Here is a 6,139-nt window from a genome sequence, read left to right on the forward strand (position 1 = left end):
AGATAATTTGACTTTAATGAGTTAAAAGAATTTGAAAAAAATATTCATTAGAAAGTATGCTTTGCTATTTCCTACATTTCGGTTTATTTATTTCCAATCCTGTAGATTTCACACTGTGATGACACTTGTCTTCTAAAAAAAGATTAAGATTGAAGTATTCTGAAATATAGGTATAGCAGAGGAAATAGAGTGAAAAATCTACATATTCAGTGAATTGCTATATATAACAATCACATTTGAACACACATGTCTTTGTAAGTAAAATACGTAAAGCGTTCGTTTTTTAGTACGCAAACTAAAACAAGACTTGGCTCCTCATCTATATGTGCTACTTTTGTTGTAGTTGTTGTTGTTGCATCTGATGCAATTTCTCTTCCCACTTCTTTTTATTGATAGACACTTTTTCTTTTTTTCACGTCATTAATTTCTGACTTTCTGACGTGTATGAGAGCAGAGAAGCCTTCACTGAAAGAAAACTAGGAAGTAGTGGGCGTACGTGAAATACAGCTGAAAAAGTATAAGCACCTGGCATCGACAAATAGGATGATTAAAAAAATAGTTGGAAAATGTTATTTAAAAGTCTGAAGCGTAACACAGATTCTGATGAGGATTTAATTTCAATGCTAAAATATTAATGTTTTTTCGTTGACAAAATAAATATTGTCGTTACTAAGAAAGATATAGAACTTGGAAGCTTATAAAGTGTGTTTTCGGACTAAATATAACAGTAGTCACTCTTGTGAGTTTATTGGAGTTAGATTGTCATAGTGTGTCTCTGCTGCCACCATCCTTCGTAGGTTCTCTTATTTTTTTCAGTTCGCGAACTTATTCTCCTGCTTTTATTCGACCTGAAGATATATTAGCAAATAGTTTAAGAATTGAATGTGTTGTGGAAATGGATTCAAAACTACCAAGTAGTCTTACCCACTCGCATATTTATGACCAGTCGCAATCAGTTATTAATCTAAACACACAAATAATGACATATTGTTACACTGGATTAACCACGTTATATTAAACCTTTAACTATTTATGTTAGAGATCAGTAATCATAGTTCCAATGCAAAAAAGACATTTAACTCATTACATCGCAACTAGACTTTAATTATCTCTTTTTTTTCTGCATAAAACTGCTGTAACAGATCATAGCGTGCTTCTTTTCCGTTTGTTTGTGTCTTGTAATTTCGAAATAACATTGTTGGTCACGAAAGTCCAAAATCGTATAATTTCATGAAATATACATGACACTATTATTTCTTTTACGATGTTTCATTTTTTCAAATGCATGCACAGCAGTAATAGAATCGTCGCCTATCAGAGTTTACATCATTAAACTATGTGGCTATTGACTAGCATATGGTCGTGATAATATAAATTATTTCTATTACTTTTAGACATCAGCACGTCACGATCGCTTCAGAAAAAATAATTATTGTCTAGTGACCAGGCATTCAACGGATGTAATTTATACAACCATGGTTATTTATTTGATATTGCCAACCTGTAATCGCGTTGCTAATATTTACTAATATTCCGAAATAATATTCTACATTAAATCTACTCAAGTAGCTTGTGAAAATAGCTATAACTTACGTATTTCTACGTAAGCTCAAACAGGCTTTCAGTGTGAGCGTGCATGAATATGTGGGGAGAAGGATATTTTGGATGAAGTTATTGTTATATCTGTGCAATTGGGAATATGCTTAATCAGTGTGGTAGCTTGGAGCCTCTTCTAACACGGACTTTGTTTCCCTAATATTTTGTTATTGCTAAAGAAAAGCTATTTGGAAGACCGTCTTATATATATTGGGTTTTCCGGAAAGTTCGGAGCGATTTTTAGCTAAATCTTTTCACGATTCATTGAACACCCCTGAAACGTAATGCCGTCAAAACTTTGGCGTTGCTTGAAGCGATAGTGCTTCTCTTCGTTGTTCCTAAACATAAATTTATCTTTTTTCCGGTTACCTATTTTTGACATTTGAAATGGATAGCCAAAAATTTCTTATTCGCATTATAATAATTTTGATTTTTAAATAAGGAGAAAATGCCGGAAAGACTTCCAGAATCGTTTGTGATGTTTATGGTACTGATGCTGTAGGTGAATTAACTGTTCAAAGGTGGTTTGCAAAATTTAAAGCTGAAGGGTTTAGCTAGGAAGATGTCAGTTGCAGTTGAAGACATTCAAAAATGAATGAACATGTTTTGAAGGCAAAAATCGAAGAAAACACAAACATCCCGACTAGAGAAGATGCAGAGGAGTTATAAGTTTCTAAAAGTACGGCTCATGAACACCTAGTGAAGCTAGGTTACTTTTCTCGCTATAATGTATGGGTCCCTCAGAAACTCTCAGAAAAGAAATGCTTGAACCGGTATTTCGTATGTGGTATGTTTTCGGAATGGAATGAAAGCATGCCTTTTTAAAACCAATCTTGATTGGCGATGAAAATGGATTGCATACAAAACGTATTGCGTGTTGACGTAAGGATACTCCAAAACAGCAACTACAGTAGAATATCCACGCGAAAAAAGCTATGTTTTGTGTTTGGCGGAATCATAAAGGCGTTATTTATTATGAGCTTCTCCCGCAAGACAGACCATTGATTCTGATGTGTAGTGTCATCAGCTATCTAATTTCAGCCAATGGATCAAAGAATCGATGCCGGACATAGCCAACAGATAAGGAGTAGTGTTGCAACAAGACACTGTGCCCTTGTCTATGGGAACAAATTACATGAACTTGGCTGAAATCTCTTACCCCATCCACCATATTGTCCTTTTATTGCGCCATCCGACTACCAGTTGTTTTTTGTCTCTACAGACCTAATTGCAATGAAAATCATTTAATTATTCAGCTGGAGTCAAAATGCATCTGGATAAATTTTTTAATTCAAAACCAGACTCATTTTATGCTTATAGATGGGAAATAATGGGGAATTATTTCATTGAATAAAATTTATTGAAAGGTCACTTATCTATGTACCATTTTGCATATAAAAAACGTTCAGCACTTTCCGGACAACGTAATATATATATATATATATATATATATAATATATATATATATATATATGTGTGTGTGTGTGTGTGTGTGTGTGTGTGTGCCTCTGAGTCTGTGTATATACATACACACACACACACACACACACACACATATATATATATATATATATATATATATATATATATGTATATATATATATATAAGAGATAATGGTGTCATTGAGACCCAAACGTGTCAGGTAATGCTGAATAAGTGCCATAGACAGGCCATTGTTAAGTTCCATGTTCGGTGATTTTGCGAATAAGGTGTTCAGCACCGGTCATATATCAGCGTGTGTATATAAGATTTTTTTGCCTAGTGAGATAAAAGACCAAAGCTGTGTAGAACATGGTTTCCTTATCTCTGGTTCTGAATGTTCTTAGGATCCATCCAGCCATTCATCTGCACTTTGTCGTCATCCTGGTAATGTTAACTTGGAAAGAGGTATCATCACTCATGTCGATACTCAGGTCCCTCACTGACTGAGGCTCTGGGTTTGAAATTCTCTGTGTACCGGTGTACCCTGTAAGTTTCATATTCAGTTTTGGATGCTGGTAGCGCAGGGCTTGGAATTTTTCAGCATTAAACCGTATATTATTATCCTCAGCCCATCCGTAGATTGAGTCCAACTCCTGTTGCAGGTGTGCAACATTGCTGGGGTTCTCTATTTTCTGCAAGACTTTTGTATCATCTGCATAAATTGCAAGGGTTGCTTTCCGGGCATTTGAGAGTATAGCTAAGAGGGCCACTATAAAAAGCAGTGGTCCCAAAACAGTGCCCTGTGGAACATCGCTCACTACTTGAGTGTTCACAGAGGTGGCTCCATTAGCCACTACTGCCTGACTCCTATCTTTCAGGAAGTCATGCAATCACTCTCCAAGTTTTCCAGCTATGCCAAGGTCACGCAGTTTGTGGCATATAGGGGCAATGGCTGTGTAGCAAGTAGTGTTCTTCCCAATCACAGGTTACAGGTTCAGTCCCACTGTGTGCCACCTTGGGCATGTGTCTTCTACTATATATATTTGAATAATGTGGGTAAACGAATTTCCCAATCGATCAGTTACACACCCTGAGTAGCATTACATGTATTTTAATATGGAGAATATATACCTTGTATTCCACACCAGCATATCATGCAGTGGGGTCATGATTATAATATATTTATATATATTTATTTAGAAATATACAAAATATATAATAATAGAAATTAATAATTGTTCAGTTATTGGGATTTTAATCAATAGATTTCTGGGTATTAAATTTCAGATAAAGCAAAAAGAACGTAACGAGTATTTATGAAGGAAAACTCATAGTATTTATATGCACATCAAGAAATATTTCTTGAGGATTTCAAACAGAGTGGTAGAATCATATTGTGAATATTACTCGCCTGAAGTAATATTTCTTGATGCGCTTATAAATACTATGAGTTTTCCATCATAAATACTCGTTACGTTCTTTTTACTTTATATGAAATTGAATACCCACAAATCTATTGATTGAAATCCCAATAACTGAACGTTTCACCTTCCGCAAAAAATCCCCAATTTTATTTAATTTGCTTTGCGGGAAGGATTGTTTCAACGAAGTCGCGTACTGTCCTTGCCTTCGAACGCGGAATATATGAAACAGGGATAACCGATGAAGGGGAATATTCTTTATGCTGCATTTCTCGTTTCTCTGTTTGATTTTTTTCGTTGTTCAAAAAAAAATCTCGTTTTCTATTTTTTTTATATGTTTTCGTTTCCCCTTGTGTTCAACGCTCTTTTGATGTCCTGTACCCATATATGCATGTATATAAACATATATATGTAGGTATGTACATATATGTATGTATATATGCATATATCTATATATTATTTATATTATATGTTCGAACGCCACGTATCCTTTTCTAAGTAAGTTTTATCTTAATAATTACGATGCACTCTCTTCTATCTCTTCTCTGTCTATCTCTCTCCCTCTCTTGTTCTTCATTCTTTCTGGTTTTCTCTCCCACCCTTCCCTATTTTCTCCTCTCCTCTTCACCGTTCCCTCTCTCTCACTCTTCTTCCTTGACTCTCTCGTCGCTCACTCGTGACGAAAAGGTATCTGTCTTTCTGCCCATTTCCTTCCTAAAGACAACACGTGCTTATACATGTCTCCTCTCATAAGCTCTTCGTCCTAGCGTTCACAATAATTTCTCTATCGTCGTGGCTTAAGAGCCCTCACCGTTTGTTTTTACTGCCTTGTTCTCACTGTCCTGTTCTTGTTACCACTTTCACTCCCCCGCAAAAAATCCCAAATTTTATTTAACTTGCCTTGCGGAAAGGACTATTTCAACGAAGTTGCGTATTGGCTTTGCCCTCAAAACGGGGAGTAGATGAAACAGGGACATATGATGACGGGGAATATTCTTTATGTTGCACGTCTCATTTCTTTGTTTTTTATTATCGTTGTTCGAAAAAAGTTCGTTTTCTGTTTTTGTTTTTATGTTTTCGTTTCTCATTGTGTTCAATTTTTGTTTTGATGTCCTATACCCATATATGCATGCATATATATATGCATATATATGCACGTATGCACATGCATGTATGTATATATGCATATATTTATATATGTGTGTGTGTTTAAATGTATATGTATATATTTGTAATAGCAGTTATCTATCTTCTTGTTGATAGATCGTATTAGTTGGGTATATATAATTTCTCCCTGCAATCATGAGCACTGCTAGACTAAAATGGGGTCCTGTCAAGAGCATTCCACCTGATGTTGTGGAAGTCATTTCGATGATCATTCTGTTTCCAGCATATGCGTGACAGGGATATGGACTTTTTCCCATCCATGTTCCTGAAGGAGTTAACGTGCAATGTATACCTTCTGTTAAAGACACTGGCTTCCATGTATGTGTTCGCAGGTGATTCTCAGCCGATGGTGTTAGGGTGGCAATGAAGACTATATCCATTAGAGGAGAGGGACCGTCATTTACAGGCTGGCGAGTTCATTTGAAATATATGTGCTTGCCCTTAGTTTAGCGTGCGATATTTGAAAACTTTCACCCTGCCTCCGAACGTTTGATAAGGTGGATGTGTCCTGTGCGCGTACCAAACATTGAGT

Source organism: Octopus sinensis, linkage group LG6 (genome assembly GCF_006345805.1).
Source record: "Octopus sinensis linkage group LG6, ASM634580v1, whole genome shotgun sequence".
Lineage (NCBI taxonomy): Eukaryota > Metazoa > Mollusca > Cephalopoda > Octopoda > Octopodidae > Octopus > Octopus sinensis.